Source organism: Mirounga angustirostris, unplaced genomic scaffold, assembly GCF_029215605.1.
Source record: "Mirounga angustirostris isolate CCGP_5_RB_7025 unplaced genomic scaffold, mMirAng1.0.hap1 SCAF_3, whole genome shotgun sequence".
NCBI classification, from domain to species: Eukaryota; Metazoa; Chordata; class Mammalia; order Carnivora; family Phocidae; genus Mirounga; species Mirounga angustirostris.
Window position 1 is genome coordinate 130,695,288 of NW_026991711.1, and position 25,404 is coordinate 130,720,691.

The 25,404-nt window shown below is 40.1% G+C and overlaps 1 protein-coding gene across 1 annotated transcript in view; it reads right to left on the reverse strand.

Moving 5' to 3' along the window:
* LOC123839337 (sodium channel protein type 1 subunit alpha) overlaps positions 1 to 24,960 on the reverse strand; it is a 152,159-nt gene extending 127,199 nt beyond the window's left edge. The window contains exon 1 of the mRNA XM_045868693.1: positions 24,728 to 24,960. The gene's annotated coding sequence lies outside the window, so the exon portion shown is untranslated. The remainder of the gene's footprint in view (positions 1 to 24,727) is intronic.
* Positions 24,961 to 25,404: the final 444 nt, after the last annotated feature.

Here is a 25,404-nt window from a genome sequence, read left to right on the forward strand (position 1 = left end):
ATATCTGTAAAGGTCTGCTCAGAATAGTGGCTGGGATGGAGTAAATGCTACGCATCTTTGCTAAATAAAATAGTTAATAAATGGGAATCTAGGAACAGGGACAAGAGAAAAAGTTGGAAAAGCAAGTTTGGGGAAATCTGGTTCGATTTTTTTTTTTTTTTCTGACCACAGTTGCTTGGAGAATAAATCCCTTCCCCACACCTACCCTTCACCGGTATAATCTAAACAGAGATGTGAAACATGCTTAATTGACTAATCAGAATTTCAAAGGGTAGTGATTACTTCACAAATCACAGCCCCATTGACCCAAAGATGAAGACTGCAAAAGCATCAGTAGCTCATTCTCAGTCCCTCTTCACCCTCCCCTGTAATCTCTTTCTCCTCCCCTCCCCCTTCCAAGGTAGCTGTTTACCTGGCAGGAAGTGATGGGTTTGGCCTATAATACCTTGTACCGGCAGGCCCCCAGGCTAATTTTGGAGGGGTGCTTTCAAATGTCAGACTCATACCAGTATAAACCCAGGAGGACTGCCAGGTCTGTGAAGTCCTAGGGGTAACTCCAAACAAGCCCCAGATTTCCCCCTTCCTTTTCTGCAATACCCAGAGAAGGTGCTCTTGTGTTTTCTCTCTGAGTCTCTGGGCTCCCTGACAGTGCTCTCTATACAAGGAATTAGAATATTTCTTACTGGACTCCTCTAGGAGATTCTGGAGTTTTCATTCCCTATGTTGGTGGCAATAAAGTTTACTTATGGGTCTCTGGTCTGTCCCTTTGTCCCTGGTATTTCTAGTTGCTAATGGAGAATCCTGGCTGAGATCCCCAGTGCCTTCTCGGATACTGTATAATTAATTAGGCCTCCAGCTGTGCCTTCCCTTTCCCTCCCATGGATGGAGAAACCCTTCCTACCATGCCTTAAAGGAAGATTGCCCTAATAAATGAGTCTCCAGGTACCAAATTTCCCAGCAAGAAGGGGCCACGTAAACAGAGACTATTAGTACTGGTGGCAAATCCAAAGTATTAATTACTTTTACTAGTAGGAGCATTCCGGATATGTTGGCTACCTAAAAAAAAAAAAAAAAAAAATTTTGAAAAAACAGACTAACAACGTGAAGAAGGAAGAAGAAAAAAAAAAAAGCCATACAAAGGAGTTGCAGTGAGTTTAATGAAAACTAATTGCATTGCTGGGTTCGTGCGATATAACCAGCCACTGTACTCTGTCCTGGTGGTTTATAATGTTACCTCACCCTCTCCACGAAATTGTTTTCCCGTAAATCTCTGTGGCCATCCATTCCTGTCTACACATTATGTTCCTAAAATAGACACCATCTAAAAATCTCTTCAAGGAGCTTTGTGGAGGAAGGCCTAAATGGCAACACTGCTCCTAGAAGAGGGGTGCAGTGGTTTCCTAGCAATTACAAGGGCAACAGCCACAAAGGAGAGGTTTAAAGGAGTTTTTCACCATAGTTACTCTTCTCCCAAAATGCCCAGCCGAGGGGAAAGAGAAGTGTCAGGCGTCCAGCGATCGTGCATAAGCCCCGAGTTGCATCACCCTGGAGTGCCAGGTCTCGCAGCAAATAGGAAAGGTAAGCGACCCACTGCTCCGGACAGGAGAAACTCAAGCCGGAATCACCGACCTCAGCATGGAATTTTCCTATTTCTGTTCAGCATCATCCTCTTGGGATGCTTTAAAGGGCTTTTTGGAGACATCTGTCCTGTTACTACACTAGCGCATCAGAAACACCACGTGAACCTGTAAATCCACAGGAAAAGAAAGCACACACATTTTATAGGTGTGAGAGCAACAGTGTCAGTAGTTCGCAAGTTTGCTATTGCATCTCAGAAAATATTTAGTCACATGCACAGACAGACAGAGCATTCCCCTGCTTTGGCTTGACTCGGTTCTCAAGACACGTGAAAAAGCACCTACCACCACTCCATTTGGACCAATTTGTTAAAGAGGAGTGATGCCTCTCAGCGAGTAACTGAAGAGAACAAAAAGAAAAATGAGAAGTAAACGTGGGGGGTGGTCTTGAAACACATACCTCAAACAGGTAGGAGAGCGGGAATCCATGATAACAAAGATGTTTGAAAAGCCTCCCGTCCACCCGGAAACCTTCCTTGTGCACTTTGGAAAAGCCAGCCGGTTCACCCTGGGAACCGAACAGCATCTGCAGTATCACTGCTGATCATGACCTCTGTCTGATTAAAAGTAACTCGGTGTTTCCTGCTTGGCATTCCACGGAAGAAGGGGCTCTCTCCCACTTCCCTCAAGCTCCTTTTGTGGCGCGGTTCGATCGCGGACTTAGGGGGAATGCATCATTGTTCCCTTCTTGTCCAAGACAGGAGGTATTTCTCCTCCAAAGCCCAGCCTCTGCCCGAGGAGGCTGAACACCCCTGCAGTGCTGAGCTCCAGCAGAGCCCTGCTACCTCCTTCCTTCCGCGTGGGGTTAACACTGAGATCTAATTCTTGCTCCATCCTTAGGAACAATATGACCTCTATTCACAGCTAGCTAGTCCAGCTCTAAAGCACGGGTGAAGGAGGGGTCTTCAAAAGGAGACCTTGAATAGGATGAAGGCAAGCAAAGGCAAGAAGAACTGGCCAGGGTCCAAGCTATGTCAGGCCAAAGAATCCCATCTTGTATCAAGATGCTGCCTGCAAAACAAACCTGATTTCAGTTCGTGGAAGGTGGAGAGAGGAGGGGGAGGGGAAGGGGAGGAGAAGGGGAGGAGAAGAGAGGGAGGAGGGGGACCGTGGGTCCGAATTCACATACAAAAATGGACTTCCTGCTCAGCTCCAACTGTATATCCACGGGCTCTTTTTCCGCAGGAATAACTGGAATGAACATGACTACGATCACAACGAAACAACCAGATGGCTTACCTGATAAAAAGGAAAATTACCCATCTGCAACGAGGAACAGCATCTCCCAAAGACAAGATGATAACAACGTGCCTTCAGTTGCAATTGTTCAGATTCCTTTTGCAAAAGGTGACCAAGTATTTACAAGGGCTGCAGTCTTACCGAGGCAGCACACACATACACGAACACACACGCAGACACACACACACACATGCACCACAGACCTCTGCAGCATCCTCTCGGCTTCATCCTCGCCTCACTCTATGGTACCTAATACAAATCAGCAAATAGCTTTGTTAAAAAAAAAAAAAAGTGGAGGTAGCACCTTACATTACATCGCCATCTAGTGGCCAAACACTGAATATTTTCTCACCAGCCTGATTCATGTGTTCTTTCTCAACCTCTTTTCTCTGTCCTTCTTTCCCCTTTTCCCTATGGCTCTCTCACTCTTGCTTCCTCTTGTTTCTCCTTCATTCCCAATTGCTCTATCATATCAAACCCCTAAAGACTCAAAGATGAGAAAGTTTAAAAGTAAATATAGCTATCTTCAAGCATAGCAAATATCTTGTGTTGCTTTTGCATTTTTCTGTAAGTGTCACTTTATTCTCAATATGAATCCTTGTTATCTTTACAAATTATATAATTTGTGAAAAAAGCATTGTCTTCTTCTTCCACCAGGAGAGAATTGGGTGGCCCTTTATTGCTTGTCTATGGCTTTCCTTTGAAGATCTACTTGAAATTTTTCTCATTTTTAAGGTTGTGTTCAGTAGGAGGTTCTGCATTATAGTGAACAGCTCAGTGTGAGAAGATGCGAGTTTTACTTCATTTTCAACACCTGTGAGCATGTGCCTTTGAGCAAGTCACTGGGCTCTTCCATGAAAACTTACATTTTGTCATCTTCATCTATAGTTAGATGTTAAACAAGATTATCTTCCACTCTACATGTCTAGTTTTATTATACTTTACCACAATATGTTTCCTCATCTTGCGATTTGACCTACAATAACATGTTTTGGTAAGCAAATAGATATTTTTTGAATCAAATGAAGTAACACCTATTGACAGAATTATAAAACGCATGTCTATCAGGTGTTCCCAAGACAATGGAGTATCCACGTGAAACTATTTGTAACTCTAGGAACTGAGAATAGAGCTTTCTCTGTTGTGTACTGTACTTTAAAACTGAACAGTCTTTAACATCCGGTCATGCGTAAACTCACAATGAACTATGTGTAGATTAGTAATTTGCAGTAAATATTTCATGCTGGTTGCTTTCCACCAAACACAGTTACTGTTGACAACTGTCATTGAGTGTGACTTTACCATTTATTAAATGACATAACCTTCAATACTTTATCAATTCCTTACCACAGAACAGTACAATGTTACTACTAATATTATTATAACTATTCCTTATGCAGCTGAAAATTCTGAGGCTTTCTGAACCTTATCATTAAGGCTCCAGGCCACACATAGCTTGCAAAGCAGTAAAACCAAGGCTGTTGGTTCCAAAATCTATTGATCTTTGCAACATTCTCAAAATTCCACCTTTCCTCCCTGTTCTAGAATCACAAGGATATATTATTTCTCTGTTCACAAAACATTTACTGAACCTTTTTTTTATAAATTACTCATGGGCACATCTTCTCATCTATAAAAGAATGAAATTGAGTAATCATTTCTTGTTCATCTCAGCAATTCTGTATTTCCACCAAAGCCAATCCAGGTAGCATGAACACATTAATGGAAGTTATTCAGTGTCTGGGAAATGGTGTTTTTCAGTCTCTGGTAGAGTCAGGGCAATGTTGAAAGGAGCCGGAGGGACCAGTGACCAATATTTAGTAAGTAATTACTAAGCTGTTGGAGCTGAAGAAGAAGTGGGAAGTATGTGAACTAATAGGCGGTGTTTTTTTTTTTTTTAATGTTAGGCTAACATATTTCATAGGAACAGTACCTATAGCTTAAACATATAGGCATAAAAATAAGAACACCATTGGCCATGTGCTTTCATGCCTTTTAATTGCTTATTATAAAGGTCAAGTTTTTGAGGAGCTGCTCACAACAATCCTCTCAACAGCTCTCCCTCTCTGGTCCACAGTGGTGGACCTGAGAGGGGAAGGGTGTCTGTCCATCTGACCTAGTCAAACAGAGCCGCCCCGTGTGACTCTTACAGTGGTGGGGGACAGGCTTCACAGGAAACGCACAGCCCAAACCAGGTGGGCCAAGGCACTGGGAGCAAGGAATCACGCAGGGGTAGAAGACGCAGTGACAAACGATAGAGCCAGAAAACTTGCAATGACTTCTGTTTCCCGTTCCAGTCCTTCCCAAGATCAAGATATTTCCTGACTTGGGGTTCCATGATGAACACAACAAACTCCATTTTCACTTAGTTGGACTTAGTTTCTGTTACTCTGTGGAGCCCTAGCCAGTTCACTCATTGCAGGAATCCAAATGCCCTAGCCCTTAAAGCTATCAAATACTGCTCAGATTCTGGGCCTCTGACGCTTCATTTATTCACCTCTTCAAGCTCCTGCTATAGATAGATAGATAGATAGATAGATAGATAGATAGATAGATAGATAGATAGATAGATAGATGATAGATAGATGATAGATAGATAGATGATAGATAGATAGATAGATAGATAGATAGATAGATGATAGATAGATGATAGATGATAGATAGATAGATAGATAGATAGATAGATAGATAGATAGATAGATAGATAGATAGATAGATAGATATGCCAGGCGCTTTTATAGAAACTGAAGTTACATCAGTGAACAAACCAGTGAACAAACCAGATCAAAATCCCTCCGTTAGTGGAGTTTACTCCAACCTTTTAAACAGATGGAAAGGCACACTATTTTCACGGTGCACACCACCCGTCTGCCTCTGAATCTTTGTTCACAACCTTCACTTTTCTTGACAGATCATCCCCTGCCCCCCTCCCATCCGTACATGGAGAATGCTACCAAGGTTTTAGCTCACATATTCTTTCTGCTCTAATATCTTTCCTGTTTCCTCAGTAGTTAGAATTGTGTTTCTTGTGTTAAAGATCAGCTTTACGTTTTATTTTGTGTGTTAAACTGAAGGAACTGAACATGAGAATAAATGGCTGTTCGGATACAGACTGAAAAAGAAAGGCCAATATCCCACCCACGGTACAAAGAGCATTTTTAAGGACTAGCCCATCATTCTGTACACAAGACATTTCATTCATCAGAGCTGAAGCAGTTTAACGTCATTGGTAACTTTAAATATTCCTCATATAAGCCTTGGCATAAAGGCAAACTACGAGTTTGTTTGTTTGTTTGTTTAAGCAGGCTCCATGCTCAGTGCGGGGCTCAAACTCCTGACCCTGAGATCAAGATCTGAGCTGAGATCAATAGTCGCACACTTAACCAACTGAGCCACCCAGGTGCCCCCAAATATGAGATTTTTATTAAATTATACACTTAAAGTCACATACTCCTAAAAGTTGGCAAAAGATAAAGTAAAAATGAAACTCTCTCTGTGCTAAATCTTAACACTGTTGCATTGTCTCTTTTGACCTTGTGCTGAGAGCTTTCTGTAGATTCCTTATTCGCCTCCCAGATTCCTAAAGCCCCATGGAACCAGCTCTGCATTTTATTTACCTTTATGTAGCAAATTAATTTATTGAAATATAATTTTCTCTTTCTCACTGTTACCTTTCCAGTTTCAAAGAATGAAAAGGTAATTTCCCTCCTTTACTTCCCACCCTTAACATTAGCCATTCCAGGAGATCCTCTGTCAACTTGTCTCAGGAGGTAGGAAGAATATACTGGCCACCTGTGAATGCACGGCTTTGCTCACCTGCTAAGAGGCTTAGGCTGTGCCCTTCCTATGAGAAAGTTTCTAACAAAGGAAAGAGAAGGAAAGTATAAGACGTCCTTTAGTCTTTGCCTTGTTCTCTCTGTCCTGAGAATTGGATCGTGACTTTGGTACAGCTCTGCTGGGGGCTAACAGCAGCAGCTCACTGCTCGGTGCGCCAAAGAAAAAGGGATGCTGTAATGGGGCCTCATGGCTGTCAGTACCTTTTGGGTATTAGAGAGGAAGAGAGGTCACTCAGATGGAAAAAGCTGCACTGGATCTTACTGTTTGTCAGTTCCAAGGCTGTGATTAGAACTTTGAGAGTGCAAGGGGAGAGCTCAGCATCAGAAGGCTGAAGAATCAGTGTGATTAATATCGGAATGTTATTTAGTATTTTCTAGCATAGAAAATAAAGGGATTTGTTTTTTATCAAAACATTATGCTTGATGCCCATCTCTTGGAGTTCTGGACCTTTTTGTCAGCTGCCTTATATAAAGAGTTAAGTAACTCAATTAATTTGGGGCTTGGCAGGGAGAAGGATCTCATCCTTGGACTTTGATGCAAAATTTCGCAAAGTAATGGTCAAATCATTGTGTTCTGAATTGTGGATTCCCTTGCTCAAAATTATGAATGACATTTGAGTTTTGAAGGAGAAAATGTGAATAGATCCTTCTGTAATTTGTTTGGGAATCTAGGCTCATTGAGTGATGTGAAGCTGGGTCCTCCCTGAAGGAAAGGGATTGGGATACTAGTGTCTGGAGTTGAAACTGGGCAGGAGTCCGACCCTGGGATGGTGTCCCAGAGGATATAATAGTGATGCCACACAGGCCTGCGGGTGGTGGCAGGCCTGGCAGAATGGTGATTCCGGTACCCACTGCATATGCCAGAGCCAGAATTTGAACCCAGACTTTATGATTCTAAATCCACAGGACCACGGTATCATCACCTGGCTTCAAATCCTGGTTTTGCCCCAGGTGATGGGAAAATGGAACTCAGCTAAAGAGCAGTTGATTGTAGAACTGTGATTCCACAGTAAACATAATTTACCACTTCAGGACTACTGGATTCCCCAGTAGTGTGGGATCGATCGATCTATCTATCTATCTATCTATCTATCTATCTATCTATCTATCTATCACATACATATACACACATGTATACATGTGTATACAAATGTATATATATTATATATATATATATTATTCTGTAAACATTTACTACTAATTCCTTGTTCTCTCCCAAGCATTTATTAATATAGTGACTTAAGCAGCCACTATTTTATTTTTTTTTAATTTTTTTAATTAACATATAATGTATTATTTGTTTCAGGGGTACAGCTCTGTGATTCATCAGTCTGACACAATTCACAGAGTTCACCATAGCACATACCCTCCCCAATGTCCATCACCCAGCCACCCCATCCCTCCCACCCCCCTCCACTCCAGCAATTGCTTCCTGAGATTAAGAGTCTCTTATGGTTTGTCTCCTCCTCTTGTTTCGTCTTGTTTCATTTTTCCCTCCCTTCCCCTATGATCCTCTGTCTTGTTTCTCAAATTCCTCATATCAGTGAGATCATATGATACTTGTCTTTTTCTGATTGACTTAATTCGCTTAGCATAATACCCTCTAGTTCCATCCATGTCATTGCAAATGGCCAGATTTCATTTTTTGATGGCTGCATAATATTCCATTGTGTATATATATATATATATATATATATATATATATATATATATATATATACACACACACTACATCTTCTTTATCCATTCATCTGTTGATGGACATCTAGACTCTTTCCATAGTTTGGCTATTGTGGACATTGCTGCTATAAACATTGGGGTGCATGTGCCCCTTCGGATCACTACATTTGTATCTTTGGGGTAAATACCCAGTAGTGCAATTGCTGGGTCATAGGGTAGCTCTATTTTCAACTTTTGAGGAACCTCCATACTATTTTCCAGAGTGGCTGCACCAGCTTGCATTCCCACCAACAGTGTAGGAGGGTTCCCCTTTCTCCGGATCTTTGCCAACATCTGTCATTTCCTGACTTGTTAATTTTAGCCATTCTGACTGGTGTGAAGTGGTATCTCATTGAGGTTTTGATTTGTATTTTCCTGATGCCGAGGGATGTTGAGCACTTTCTGATGTGTCTGTTGGCCATTTGGATGTCTTCTTTGCAGAAGTGTCTGTTCATGTCTTCTGCCCATTTCTTGATTGGATTATTTGTTCTTTGGGTATTGAGTTTGATAAGTTCTTTCTTGATTTTGGATACTAGCCCTTTACCTGATACGTCATTTGCAAGTATCTTCTCCCATTCTGTGGGTTGTCTTTTGGTTTTGTTGACTGTTTCCTTTGCTGTGCAAAAGTTTTTTATCTCGGGCGCCTGGGTGGCTCAGTTGTTAAGCGTCTGCCTTCAGCTCAGGTCATGATCCCAGGGTCCTGGGATTGAGCCCTGCATCGGGCTCCCTGCTCAGCCAGGAGCCTGCTTCTCCCTCTCCCACTCCCCCTGTTTGTGTTCCCTCTCTTGCTGTGTCTCTCTCTGTCAAATAAATAAATAATAATAACAATAAAAAGCTTTTTATCTTGATGAAGTCCCAATAGTTCATTTTTGCTCTTGCTTCCCTTACCTTTGGCGATGTGTCTAGGAAGAAGTTGCTGCGGCTGAGGTCAAAGAGGTTGCTGCTTGTGTTCTCCTTTAGGATTTTGATGGACTCCTGTCTCACATTGAGGTCTTTCAACCATTTTGAGTCTATTTTTGTGTGTGGTGTAAGGAAATGGTTCAGTTTCATTCTTCTGCATGTGGCTGTCCAATTTTCCCAACACCATTTATTGAAGGGACTGTCTTTTTTCCATTGGACTTTCTTTCCTGCTTTGTTGAAGATTAGTTGACCATAGAGTTGAGGGTCTAATTCTGGGTTCTCTATTCTGTTCCATTGATCTATGTGTCTGTTTTTGTGCCAGTACCATACTGTCTTGATGATGACAGCTTTGTAATAGAGCTGGAAGTCCAGAATTGTGATGCCACCAGCTTTGCTTTTCTTTTTCAACATTCCTCTGGCTATTCGGGGTCTTTTCTGGTTCCATACAAATTTTAGGATTATTGTTCCATTTCTTTGAAAAAAGTTGATGGTATTTTGATAGGGATTGCATTAAATGTGTAGATTGCTCTAGGTAGCATAGACATTTTCACAATATTTGTTCTTCCAATCCATGAGCATGGAACGTTTTTCCATTTCTTTGTGTCTTCCTCAATTTCTTTCATGAGTATTTTATAGTTTTCTGAGTACAGATCCTTTGCCTCTTTGGTTAGATTTATTCCTAGGTATCTTATCTTATGGTTTTGGGTGTGATTGTAAATGGGATTGACTTCTTAATTTCTCTTTCTTCTGTCTTGTTGTTGGTGTATAGAAATGCAACTGATTTCTGTGCATTGATTTTATATCCTGCCACTTTACTGAATTCCTGTATGAGTTCTAGCAGTTTTGGGGTGGAGTCTTTGGGGTTTTCCACATTAAGTATCATGTCATCTGCAAAATGTGAGAGTTTCACTTCTTCTTTGAAGCAGCCACTATTTTAGAAATAAAAAACATTTCCTAGCAGAAAATAATAGACTCTTTACTTTTCAGGTTAATTTGTCCTTCTAAAAATGAGCCAGAAAGGAGTATAGAATTTACTTGCTATTACATAAATAAATGCAAAAATTGCCATTTAGATCCATCTCTTAGGGACCATAACCAACCAGTTTTTTATCAAGTTTAAAGTTACAATTTCTTGATAAGCACAAAATTGGTCTATTGGTTTTAGATTGTCTCATAGGTACTAGAAGATAAACATTTAAAACCATGGTAAAGTCCATACACCCCATGAAAGGAAGAAAGAAAGAAAGAAAAAGAAAAGAGAGGAGAGAAAGAAAGAAAGAAAGAAAGAAAGAAAGAAAGAAAGAAAAGAAAAAGAGAAAGAAAAAGAAAAGAAAGAAAGAGAAAGAAAGAAAGAAAGAAAGAAAGAAAGAAAGAAAGAAAGGAGAGAAAGAAAGAAAGAAAAGAAAAAGAAAAGAAAGAGAAAGAAAAAAAGTAGGTCAGCTATTTCTTCAAACAGGATATCAAAATATTTGAGCCCACCCCAGCTCCACTGGAATTTACTGAATCAAAGCTGTAATGGGTTTGTGATTTTTTGCACTCAGAGATTGCCATTCTTAAAATCACCTACAATATATTGAGCCTAAATAATTGGAATTATTTTTCTTACTGAATCTATTCTAAAATGTTTCTCAAGTAGCTAGAATCTGTGTTTGTAGGCACACAGAAAAATATTTAAAATTTTATAAAAAGTTTCCAAAAAGTCACTAAAATTACTTCTGATTCTTTCTTTCTGGTAGTAAAGGAAAATGAATGGTAAGGTTTGGGGTTTTTTTTTGTTGTTGTTTGTTTGTTTGTTTGTTTTGACCTCACCACAATGCTGTATTTTAAAGTGAGAGAGAGATGGAGGAAGGTTGTGGGATCATGAAGGAGGTCCTCACATGATGCCCAGTCTCCCCATGCCTTCCTGCCATTCCACCCAAAGCAATGAAAGCCAGAATTTAATTAGAAATGACCATTTCCAGGGATGCAGTTACTTCCTGTTGGAAGAGTCACAGCAATTTTCTTTTAATTACATAGGCAGCTGTTGGAGTTGGAGAAGCAAACAATGGTATTCCTAAACCAAATAAATAGGTTTTATGGGCAAGACCTAGTAATACACTAACATGATTTCTTGAAAGGGAATTAAATAGATGAATGTAAACCATCTGATGAGGTCAGCAATGCAATATTGGTTCACAAGGTTATTAAACTACAGAATTACTTTTTGTCACTTCATAGAATATTATTCATTCTCCATTATGAAACCATTCAAGCAATGTTTAAAAGAATTACTTCAGTGATCTATGAGTTTTTAGCTTAAAATCCTTTATTATTTGGGGCCCTGGCTTATTTTTTGGTCTTTTTTTCTTCAGCTAAAGTGTAAGAGTCCATTATCAATATTTACTGAGGATGACAGCAATGCCATTTTTCATAATAACAAACTTTTTGCCTTTCCCCAAATAAGCCAGGAGCCATCACACTTCTAATACTTGGTTTTCTTCCTTTCTTCTCTGGTCACATCACCCTCCACCCTCTACTGTGCACCTCCTGCCCTGACTCCAGCTCCTAATCTCTTTGAGAGAAAGAACTAGGTCTTATTTCTTATTTTATTCCCAAACACACCCCAGTGTTTGTGGTATTTGCTGAAGGTGAACAGATGACATCTGCTGAGTACTGATGAATCAAAATTCCAGAATGAAATTCCACTAAGATTTATAGGCAGGATAAAAGAACTTTTAAAATCTCACGAAACAGAAAATCAATTGACATAAATCTTTACCACTGCTTCACAGATATGCTTTTGAGAATCCTTGAGGAATTGCGGCAGGGGAAGTTCTCAGAGATCATCTACACAAGGGTTCTTATTTTGGATAGAAGGAATGATGTCAAGAGAAGTGATGTGACTTGTCCAAGGTCACATAGCTAGTTTTAAACCACAAAAGTCCATTCAAATTTTTTCCACTGTCTAACTATGAAGGAAATTAATATTGAGTAGGTGCATCAGCACATAAGAAGCGAAATGGAAGTGAGTGGAGTATTTCTAGATATGCCACAATTGATTTTCACTCATGTTTTGACAGAGAGATGGATGTGATGGTGTGTGTGATTGCAGTTACTGTTTAAGAAGGTGATGGACTAACCAACATTGGTTTTAGCAAAGGGTAAAGAGAGTGACCGTCTTTCAGTCTAGCTCCCCATGCTGATCTTAAATATTAACCACAAGGTGTTCAAGTTCAAGGGCATGAGCACCAGGTACTCAGAGTAACATTGACAGCTTTCAGGAATGCAGATCCAAAAAGAGGCCAAGGAAATATCCAGCAAGCAAATGATCTTGAAGTTCTATAATGTCTTTGAAAAGCTAAAATGTAATCTAAAAATACATTTTCTGTTTCTTTAGTCTAACAAAACATTTAAATAGCTGTTAACTTTCTTATATTGAAAAAATATTTAATGTTTCACACGCCTGAGCTTTATGCCTCTTTCTTTAAATACATAAAAGCTTCATAAAGTTTGACTCTTAAAACAAGATCAAAGTACATCACAATATTTAAAGCAATAATCATGAATATTTAGGTTTAGATCTACTGCCCCAGTAGGATAAAGAAAGAAAAGAAATATCAATATAAATAAAGAAAGTACATGAGCAATATAAAAAACTAAGTTACTGTGTTGGGTTCTATTCTGTGCTTACATGTGCTCTTTCCCTTCTCTTAGATCAATTACACACTATTCTTGGTTTTTGCCTGATCTATTTCATACAGCAATTTCCCCACTTCGCAAAGAAGGGTCAGCTACAGCTAGTGCTAAGAAAAATATGGTCGATTACTTATTGGGACCACAATACCAGTTTGTCATTTAAATATATTTTTAAGGGGTGCCTGGGTGACTCAGTCATTAAGCATCTGCCTTCAGCTCAGGTCATGATCCCGGGGTCCTGGGATCGAGCCCCACATCGGGCTCCCTGCTTAGTGGGAAGCCTGCTTCTCCCTCTCCCACCCCCCTGCTTTTGTTCCCTCTCTCTCTGTGTCTATCAAATAAATAAAATCTTAAAAAAATAAAAATAAATAAATATATTTTTAAAACAAACATATCACTTCTCTATCTGTTGAAGAGATTTAATTAGCTTTTATTTTATGAAGAGGACTTTCTTTACACTAAAAGAAATAGCTGATATTTATGAAGACAACTCTTTATTTACAAAATAAAACTGAACTTTGCCATAACTTAACATAATCAAACATGTAGTTCCTGTTTCCCTAAAGGATTTTAACCAACATCTCTTTCCTTTCATGTTCAAAGACTAAAAGCCATTGCCTTTACCAAGAAAAGCTATCCATAATGTCTGCATATATCAATAGAATTATGATGCTACCATGTTTTTCTGGGAGATTAACATCTTTCCCACATCCCTAAGCTGTCCCAACCTTCAGAAATCCATTCATAAACTCACCCAAATCACGTATGAGTACATCTCTTCTATCTTCCCTTGGGAAAAGCAAGCATTCCAAATAATGGGCAGAGGTCAGGCAGGGCCCGCTTCAGAGCTTCTATCTCTTTAGAAGAGATTGGTAAGCGACTGGGGTAGAAGGTGCATAGAGCCAGACAATCACCACATTTAGTCTAGTCCCACTAGATTTCCTTGGAAATTTTGCAGCTCGTAAACTGAGTTGCTAGTTCAGGATGGCCCCTATTCACGTTGGCTTGCTGAGCAATGGGATGTCTTAGCCACACGTGGATCACTTGGGGCTCAGGTGTGGGATGGGTGCTGGGCAGCGGCACCCCCATGCTACACACAGTCTCCTGTCCTGGCTCGTCTATAGTCAGATAACAGACAGACTTGTCTACTTGCTAGGGGTTACTACAATGACAGAACCACTTCAATATTTTCCATGACCCTTGAAAAATAAGGAAGCTCAGAGGCTGATAGACTTGTTTCCATGTTCCACACAGTCTCTTTGAAAGTCTTTTACATCCTGGTTGTTATCATTACATCAAAGTAACCTGTTCCACCTCTCTGTGGGGAACAGCAGGTTGAAGAGGCAGGAAAGGGCTCCTTCTGGGTCTGCACCTCTTTAATTAACATATATGGGATGTGATCATTTACACGGCCGCCCCCCTCTTACTGTTTCTGAAACTAGGCAAATACAGAATGTGAATCTTTCCCTAACTTTAGCAGTGATAAAACTCAGAGCTCACTTGCCCTACTTCACAGGGTAGTTGCTGTCCCACAGGACAGCAGTACCTTTATCCACATCTTCATCAGCCCGGAGTCTCCTCTCTAGGGCATCACAAAAGAGTTATCTTTCCATGAAACCTCTACTGCTTTAAAATTCTGTAGCTCTGATTTAGGCAGGATCCTGGCAGGAAATACATGCTACACTCAGAAGCTGTTCAATGAAGATAATTTAATGGAGGAACATTTTACTATGTAGTTTAGATGGTTGACAAAGCACTCGGGAACTAACAATGGAGAGACTCCGTGCCACACCTGGGTCTTAATGGATAAGAGAAGGAAACAGTGGCACCCAATGCTAGCGAGAGCGGGGAGTTCTGGAAGACCCCAGCAGGAGGTTTACCAGGGAAGAAGGCAGCCACTTAGGCTAGAAGGTGGGGTGTGTTGGGGAAGGTCCTCTAGTTCCTACTCATGCCTGCCTTGGGCTCAACCCAAAAGAATCCAGAAGACAAGAGCTTCCAGATTATGTCTAACTATGGAGAGCAGCCGTTGGGGGCTGGAGATCTGTCCTCTGACCCACCTTTTGTGCTTCCGCTCCCTTCCTGGGCCTGGCACTTTGCATCTCCTGCTGGGGCAGCCCCTCTTCTGCAATGGCAGCTCTCGCCCATGGCTGTCCTCCGCATGTTCACCTTCAGACCTCCCCACTGTTGCATGTCCCTGGCTGCCTCATCATCCAATTTTGGCTCCCTTGAACCTACTCTGTGTAGAGTCCCTTCATTCCCACTGTCCTGGTTAAAACTTCCATTCCTTTGTAAGCATCAGGCAGATGATTTATAAGTTCTATCAGATATGAAGGGCTGCTGGGAAAAGGGGAAAAAGCTATGTCTCTCATAGTATGGATCTCTAGTATGTGGTAGGTATGCAGAAATGTATTGCTATTCAAATCAATTCTAATAATGATTTAAGAGGAATAATAATTAAATATGCCAGGACTTTAAAACTTCATGACAATCTAATGAAGTAGATATCATTATCATTATCATGATTTTATAGATGAGGAAACTGAGCCTCAGAATAGTTGAGTAACTTGGCTAAGGTCACACTTAGGAGGGTCTCCAGGTAAGGGGATGATTAAGTGTGGTTTTGAAACCAACACTCTGTCTTCCAAGTACCCAATCGTAGCTTAAGTTCATATTGTCTTGTTTCATATAAAACTCTCTGCAATATCACATTATTAAAATCAAGATGGTAAGTCTCTGGGACCCAAGTTCAAAGGCAAACAAAGGGGAGATGACACATCCACTCCTCACTGAGCAGGATTACATCATCCATGCTCACACGGACTGTGATGGAGGAGAGGTATTTTTACATGCGGCCAGCCCAAGGGAGTTTTAGGGCTATGGTAGATCTACAGTCTGGATTTCTGTCAAATGTGTTGGGGGTGTCACGTGGCAGGGTGGGAGGGTGGCAGATGGCGATTCTTCCTTCTCCTTGTTTTAGATTCTACGATCTTCCACAGAATGTGAAAGAGTGGAGCTATGTTTGGAACTACTCTCACCAAGTCAACAAATAAACTAAACACATGAGGAGTGGAGTGGAGACACTTGCCTCAATCTGGCAATGCTTGAGTTTCCAGAAGTCTACATTTGTTAAACATGGAGAGTCTCAGAAAGCAGAACTGCTGCGGATCATGAGCATTCGACAATAAGTTCGCTCTGGCCAAGCCTCAGGTTGCAAACCTCATGCTTGATGAGGACTCTTTTTCTCAGCTCATTTTCTAAAAACAAGTGCTTTCTGGCTCTGCTTCATATTTGTGAAGACACAAACCACACCAACATGTGATACTGTTAAGTTTTGAAGCCCTGCTTCTCCAAGTGTGGCAGTGGGTTCGCTGCGTGTGCATCTCTTGGGAGCTTGTAGAAATGCAGAATTTGGGGCTTTACTTCTGCAGAATTTGCAGTTTAACAAGACTCCCAGGTGATTTCTGTACATATTGAAGTTTGAGAATCACCATTGTAGAGGGTACTGTTGGCAATGACCATCACAGAGGTTCAGCTCCTAAGCCCGCCCTCTTCCCTCTGCATTCACGCCCTATGAATCAGCCACTGCCCTTCTCACTGTCCCCCAAGCATGCCCGCTCACCTTCGGAAGGCACGCTTGTCAGGTCTACTGGAGACAGGTACCCCTCCCCTCTTCTACCAAGAAAACTCCTAACCTACTCTTCAAGTAACATTTTGCATATCACTTGACCTGTTTGCTTTTAAAAATCAAAATTAACTTTCCTGTTTCTCTTCCCCCAGGGCCATTCTGAAGAGGCAAGCACTGTTAACGATTTCTTTTGAAACTTGTCTGAAATTTCTTGTGTTTATCAAAGCATCTGAAATGTATGTTTTTTATCTTTTTTTCCAGAAATGACATTATGCTATCTATTGATGTACACCTTGTTTGATTTACATAATTTATCTCAAATTTTTCCCTTGTTACTATGTAATGTATGTTACATACATTACATATAACATATCTCCATTTTTTTCTCTTGTTATTATGTAACATATGTTATAATGTAAAGAGTATTTTGGCATACATATAGATGGATACATCAAAAATCTATTTAATCAGTCTTCAAATGATAAGCATTTAGGTTACTTCCGGTTTTTTGGTTTCATTTGTTTTGTTTTGCTGTTATTTCAAACAATGCTGGCGTCAACATCACTTTCCAAATATTTTCCCCACTTGCACAAGTTTTCTGTGGGACGTCATCTCAAGAAATGGCTCAGCTTAGTGGAAGGGCATGGGCCTTTTAACTTTGGTAGATATTGCTAGGCTTCCCTCCAAAGGCATGTTCACAGTCCAGCAACAGCAGAAGAGCCCTGTTTCCCACACCTTTGCCATCAGCAGGAATTATCAAGCTTTTTTCTTTGTTAACTGGAAAGTGATATCTAGCCTAAGTGTTGACTTCACCTGGGAGTTCCCCATAGGAGTTTATTAGCAGAAGCACAGAGACATGTGGGGAAGAAAGAGAAGGTACGTTCTAAGAAGAGGAGATATGGTGTACAGACAGATGCAAGGCTGGGTCTGTGGAAATGGCTAGAGTTTGGAGGGCTGCACAGACCCCAGATCACACAGGTTGCAGCACACTGCTGCAGAAGGAAAGATGGAACCGTGTTCACAAGGAGACCAGGGGAGGATGATGTCGAGAAGCCAAAACTCAACATTCTCCTTTTGTTTCCACCAGTTTGAGGGAGTCACCTATTTGCTCTAAGGCTACTGACAATATGAGTAGTGTCCTCATAATTGGCTTATTTGCTCCTAAAACCACTTCAGACAAGGTGGATGTGTGTGTGTGTGGCGGCGGGGCGGGGGGGGGGGGAGCGGTTGGCTCATTGTCAGGAGGACACGTTTAGTTAATCTGGAGACCAAAACATTTCTCTGTGATGTCCTGGTTGTGCCACTGATATATAGTTTTCTCTAACATTTTCACTAGAAACTGTACATTTGAAACCAAAACACTCTTACTATTACTGCCACATTCCCCTCTCCCAATATTCGATAATCACAATAATATCTTTAGGAAATTTCATGTAGAAGATTGCTACCTGTTCTATTTTACTTTGCGTCCCAAAATGAGAGAATCCCAACAGAATACTGATAACTCTTTTAAATATCCTATTACTCTGTTTCACTTATTGGACATAAAAAATAATGTCACTTTATCAGAGAACTATAATTTCACTTAGAAGAACCAAATTAATTTTTCACAAATCAGCCTATTTAACAAATTTCAGATTATGGAGACCTATGTGACTAATGATGCATTTTAGGATAAATGATTAAAAAGGCAACATTAAGAGTCACTTATTTTTCTTTAATTATCAATGGCTACATGAAACAGGTCTAGTAAATCTAATCATCTTGGAATTGATTGATACATGGCTGGCCACATTCCAGACTTAATCCCATTTACACAGAATATTGGAATTAGAAAGAAAATCGGAGGCATTACTTAATTTAGGCTCTCAGTTGTCAAAGATTTTACCTTAACTTGGTAGAAATGTGTTTGTCTTTATCTTTAGGTCCAAATTGTTTTTCAAGATAAATTAAATCAGTGTAATTCTAAATTTCTCTTCCAGCGATACATACTTTTCCTCTTAATAGTTGTTCCTTCTACTCTGAAGAAAAAACTTCTACATTTCCTAGGCTTTTCAAATCTCTCAAGGGATTATTTACCTCGATAATATAATTTTTAAGAACAGGGGATGACAAAAAAAAAAGAATAAAAAGGCTGGACACATGGCTGCCTAGTTATCTTAGGATACTGCATTTTTAAAAGTATCTTTAGGGACAGTGTAAGAGTAGGTAACTGTTCATTCATGGCTAGCCTCATCCTATCTCCTCACCGGATCTTGACTCATCAGTGCTTTGAACATCAGTCATTGAATCCAGCAACTTTGAGTCCCAGAGCCTGTATAATATCAATGTCTAGTTGCTCAAAAGAGATTGGGAGGACTCCTTGAGATAGCCTGATATATTTGGGAGCATATGATGCCAAATATTATTATAAACTATTATATTCTGAACACTGTTAGTATGTGAAAGATCCTACTTGATATGCATTATCTCTTCTAAATTCTTGACAGGAGATAGGATGATTCTCACTTGGGAGCTGAAGAAACAGATTTTCAGAGTTTCAATAATTTGCCCATCATCACAAAGCTAACCAGTGGTACGGAAAGGGATGGATTGACAACAACTTGCACCCCTAACTGAGGTAGGATGTAGGTTGATCACCTCCGCTCTCAATAGAAGACTGTAATATTGAGTTGAGTCACAGCTTCAAAAAAAAAAAAAAAGGAATTTACATATACTGTCAAGTCATTTGGAATTTATTGTATTTAATACATGTTTAAATTATCTTCTGTTATTGAATACATTTTTTCTGAGTATTCTAAAATGGAATATGTACGGTGGGTGACAGGTGGTGACTACACTTACGGTGTGGTGAGCATTTAGTATTGAACAGAACTGTCAAATCAATATGTTGCACACCTGAAACTAATATAATACGGTATGTCAAATTTACTTCACTAATAACAAAATGGAATAAAAGATCTTTCAAGTTCTTCATGGGTATTTACTTTAAGATCAAATAAAGTTGGAAGTGACTGTGTGATTCTGGGGTTGGGAAACTAGTATTTTATTTTTTTTATTTTTTTATTATTATTTTATTTTATTTATTTGTTTATTTATTTGAGAGAGAGAGAGAAACAGCATGAGAGGGGAGAGGGTCAGAAGGAGAAGCAGGCTCCCCGCTGAGCCGGGAGCCCGATGTGGGACTCGATCCCAGGACTCCGGGACCATGACCTGAGCCGAAGGCAGTCGCTTAAGCAACTGAGCCACCCAGGCGCCCGGGAAACTAGTATTTTAAAGCAAGACTTCCTACTTGAGGTTGGAAGCAATTTTTCACTTTGTGAGTCTGAGAAAGTCTCTAGATCAAACCCAAAAGATTTTTTTCTTAAGGTAAATAAAGAGAGTAGCATGAATGATTTGAGTTGCAAAGAGCTCCAAATGTATTGCAGCCTTAAGTGAACCTACCTCTTCCTTTGGGAATTTGATTTTTAACTCTGGATCTCATTTGCAAGTTGCTATTTAATTGGCTGGGGTGAATGATGTTATGAAAAGCACAAAATATAAAGGAGCTAGGTAGCAATGATAATTATTCAACATCCATTCAACAAGTATGCTCGGTGCTGTGCCATGTACTGGGCATCGCAGTGGAAAGAGATGGTCTGTGGCTATGGCTCCCCTTTGGCTGGTGGACACAGAGCTGACGGCGAGGTCAGTGCAGTAACTCTTCTAAAGCTCAAGTTTAGGTTAAATTGAATTCAGGGTCATCTCTGTTTTTTTCTTAAACAAGGTTTTTTGGTTTTTTTTAAGGCTTTATTTATTCATTTGAGACAGAGAGATACAGAGAGAGAGAGAGAGCACAAGCAGGGGCAGAGGCAGAGGGAGAGGAACAAGCAGGCTCACTGCTGAGCCAGGAGCCCGATGTGGGGCTTGATCCCTGGACCCTGGGACCATGACCTGAGCCGAAGGCAGATGCTTAACCATCTGACATAACCAAGTGACATAATACTTGTTACTGTAACTAGTATAATAAATGGTGTGTTGAAATCGTTCCATAAGTACTTAGTAATACATATAAAGAACAATTAATTAAATATATTATACAAATAAGTCAGGGAAAATATCTGAATCCTAGCAACTAAAACAAAGAATTGGTAATGCATATCAACCCTTATTCTCTCTGAATGACTTTAGAGCAGAAAGACTCTTGAAATAAGTCTTTATTAAAAAACACTTAGGAATTATACTCACCAATGTGTTCAAACTACATACACTATTGAGTCTTGCCTTATGGAATAGTGGGAAGAGAAGTAGATTTGGCATCTGAAGATCTTCAGTTTTATTTTCTTGTGGTAAAATGATAATAGTAATGGGACCTATTGTTTAGGGTTGCTGTGGGTCTCCAAAAGGATCATGTCTATAAAATTACTTGGAAATGCAGATATAATCATTCAAATATAAGCTATTATTTTTGATTAATCAAGATATAGTTGTCCGATACATTTTTTTTTATATCCACATTTTAGATTAAGTCCCTTAATTCACAAATATCTTAGGATACAATTTGAGTTTGTAGTACATTGTCCTAAAAAGAATTTCTAACACTTGGGAAAAATATGCATGTGTGCATGTGCGTGTGAGTGGTGTGTGGCTTATCTATTTCTACCATGCGTATCAGTTCCAGAAAATGTCTGGACTGAATTGCGGAACTGTTTGAGGTAATAATTCATGGGCAGATATCGTTACAATTCTGAGATGCCAGCAGGCAAATGTGCAATCTTAAGGGCCAAGAGCTATTATTTAGTATGACTTCTAAAGACAGGTAAATGAACTTACATTAGATACCTGTTCCAGTCCCATGACTTTATGATTTTATGATTATATAATATAACCCCAACTGCCTTCCATGAAAGGAAGATGGTTCTAAACTGGAGACCCTTGATCTTTTAAGCTCTTTGATGGGTCTGGGCATTTACATCTGGATATAAAAGCCAATGAAAGCTGGTCTGCTGAGTACACTAGAAGGAGAATTTGGAGCTCTCAGAACATCCTGCAAGAAGGGGGTGAGGAGCAGAGATGGGAGAGAGGGGGAAAATGAGGGGAAGAGCCCATATCCTTAGTGAGGTCTATCAACCCCAAAGATGACTGGTATAGAAAAATCTCTGGTGGAAACTCATGACAGATAGAATCTAGGCCACTTTTTAAGAGTGATGAGGTAGTATACATGGAACCAGGACTCCAGGATACAGAGGGTGATGCAAGATTTTAAGTCCCGGAGAAGTTGAAGAAGGGTTTTGGACTTTGACAGACTGTGGGATTGGTATTTGAGCAAATTACACCTAGATCTTCAAGGGGGCAAAGAGACCTCAGCTTATACATGGCTTACACAAAAGAGACATATATCTACTTATTTTGTTAAGTTTGAAACTGCATGCTTCCAAAAGGAGAGATAGTATATCTGTTGTACTATTTAGTATACTAGAACTTTACAAAGGGGAGTTAAACTAGGCCAGTGATTCTCAGATTTGAAAACGTGGGGAGGGGATGGGGTGAGAATGAGGAGGTGGGAGGGGCAATTTTGCCCTCAGGAGAGATGTGTTAATGTCTAGAAATATTTTTGGTTGTCACAATTGAGGGTTGCTGGTCGCACCTTGTGGGTAGAGGGCAGGGATGTGCTCATTATATGATGCACAGAACAGACCCCACAACAAAGACTCTCTGATTGCAAATGTCAATTGTGCTGAGCTGAGAAACCCTAACATAGGCCAACCTATCATTTTACAAATGAGAAACTGAACATCAGAGAGGGTCAGTGATGGGGGCCAAGTCACACAGTGAGCAAGAACTCCTTGCTTCCTGAAGAGTTGGAAGGGCTAAGTCCTTCACTGTTTCCACACCACACTATGTGACTTCTAAAAGCTAAAAATGGAACTGCTGGAAAATAAACCTTCTTATGGACAAATTTAGGCTGAAGATGTACTAAACACTAGCATAAATCCTTAAAACATAGTTAGTACTGCTTACACTGAGACATTTGGGCCACCAGAAAAATAGAGAATTCAATTATGTAACATACATTTGACTGTATGGAGTAAAAACAATTTTCATGATATTTAACCAAAGTTCTACCCAGCTTGGTGGTTCTCAAACTTTAGCATGCTTCACGGCCACCTGGAGGGCTTGTTAAGAGACAAGTTGCCCCCCACCCCCCGAGAATCTGCATTCCTAACAAGCTTTCAGATGGTGCTGTGGCTACTCAGGAGGCCACGCTTTGAGAACCACTGGCCTAGCATTTGGTAGCTACTCAATCAATGTTGGTTTAGTATTGTAGGCATTTAATAATATAATCTCACCAAAAAAAATGTAGTCTCACTTTGGCATAGATTAATTACTAATGCTACTTCGCACTTAGAGGAAAAATCATCCAGAAATGGCAGAACCAAAACTAACTTTAGACCTCATTTAACTCATTTCTTTTACTTTAGAAATGAACAAATGAATATAACTATTTAAGCTCCATTAACAGAGAAAAGAATCCCTATTAAAAATCGATTTTGAAACAAAAATCATTTATAGACATTGAGTACTGGCAGTGTTATTGTAAAGATATATGAACTAAAGATTGTAAGTACGACTAAATAGGTATGCATTATTTTTCATATTACGTGTATGAGGAATATTCTGAATGCCAAACTGAGTAAAACCTTGTCTGATGGGGCTCTTATGCCAAGCTAGGTCTATGGGGACAATGCCTATTGACATCAGTAATATAAAATCAGGCCCTGAGGGATCATAACTGTCTCTTCAAATTATTTGGGAAAACATGTACATGTTTAATCAATTAAATATAGCATAAAATGATAAGCAATATATTCCCATCATAAATAATCAATGTGCTACTGTTAGTCATGATTAACAGAGTGGAAGGTACCCAGAAGGAAATTCATTTCGGCAACATTCATTTTCATTCCTATAATTTAATAAAAAATAATGCAAGAAATTGCAGATACTTAAAAACTACCTGTTTGCTTAGTGAGTGAGTGTGCTATCATTAATTGCCCCACGCCAGTCCTCATTTATGGACACTGAATATTCAGCCTCCCATTTACCTCTTAAACATCATGAGACTCTTTACACAACCTTTATTTTCCTAACTCATGACATCCTGTCCAAAGCACTGAACTTCTCTTGCCAAGGGCACGCAGGAAGCCAAAGCCTCTCAAATGTGCTGTTTCTGTCTTGAACTTTTTAAATATCCACCTATCTTTTAAATTAGGTGCCATCTGTTATATCAGGATCTCTGGTTAAATCTTATTAAAATTCCTTGCCAATATCATACCGTTCCTGCAATCTTAGCCTGCTACTTCTCCAGGCTTTTCTGCAGCGTTCAATAAGAGCCTGCTATTTTAACTAATTCCCGTACCAGGACACGGTGTGAGAGTCTAAAACGGAATCAATGCTATACTGTTTCTAATTTTACTCACAGAGTGAATAACTGTTCATGTCAAATCTGGGATCATGCCTCCAAGTCCCCTGAACACAGCACAGTTTGAACCAGAGCAGTTAACCCAACATCATTCAGTGCCAGTACCAAATGGCGCTTTTCCTGCAGGATTCACCTTGGAACGAACTAGGCAGGATTTATTATTTGTTGAAGTCACATAACTGCCAGGTTATGCAGGCTCCATTCTCCTATTGTCACAAACAATCACAACAGAAGACAAATACAGGAACACATCGAGCTTATGGACAAGGAAAGCAAATCTGCCATCAGACAAGGACAACAGAAGAGCCAAGAACTGCAGTAAATCTCTGAGAGCTCATAATGCTCTCCTGCAACACCTCCCAGCAAATGGATTGTATTCAGAGTTTAAATAGCCAAAGCAACATTCATTCCTCGAGGGCTAGAGAAGATGCTTGATAAGCAAATCCTAATTTATGATTCATTTACTCCTTAAGTGTCTTAACACTAGGATTGCTACCAGACTTCCTATGCTTACTCAAGCATGCTGACAAAACTGGACTCCCTTAGTAATTTCTCTCTGCCCCTCTCGGCATGGCTGACGGGCATCTGCCAAGACTAGAGCATATAAACCACTGAATCATGCAAAAATATTTACCCCCAAAAGATGTAGTAAAAGCTCAGCTTCCTCCAGCTTCCATAGTCCCTGAAGTGTTAATCTGAAGGAAGAGTTCCATGAGTTTTCACAGGCCAGCAGTGGGTCTCCTACACTTGACCTAGACAGCCTTACATAACGAAGCGTCGGGGCTGGGGAGCTGGCTGAATGTCATCTCCAGCAAGAGTAAGAAGTACTGGCAACAGTAGGCAGGTGGGCAGGCTGGGACTTTGCATGCGAATCATGAAATCTGGTCTTTCTCTTCTGAAATGTTTTGGAAGGAGAGTTAAGAATAGCTCGGAAACTGGTCTTGTTGTTTTTGTGGGAAGAATGACCAGGAGCATAAAAGCTAAATTTTCCAGCAAGTGCAAGACACTGCTCTCGGGTGTTTGCAACAAAGCTAAACAGAGAGAATGGCTGTCTGTAAAGTACTGTGCCATGACACCTAAAATGAAGGGAATGGTAAAGCAAAGTAATGACTCAAAGGCTGCCGCCGAGAGCTTTTGTCTACCTTTAACTCATTGTGGTGAGTACATGGGAATATGTGTATGTGTACCAGGAGTAATAGCTGGAGGTGTGAGCTGGTTTGCAGGATAACTGTTAAGAGTGGTAAAGAGGGTTTATGCTCCTAAAACATCTTTTTGCAAGCGAGACAACGGCATTTTAAATCTTGATTTATC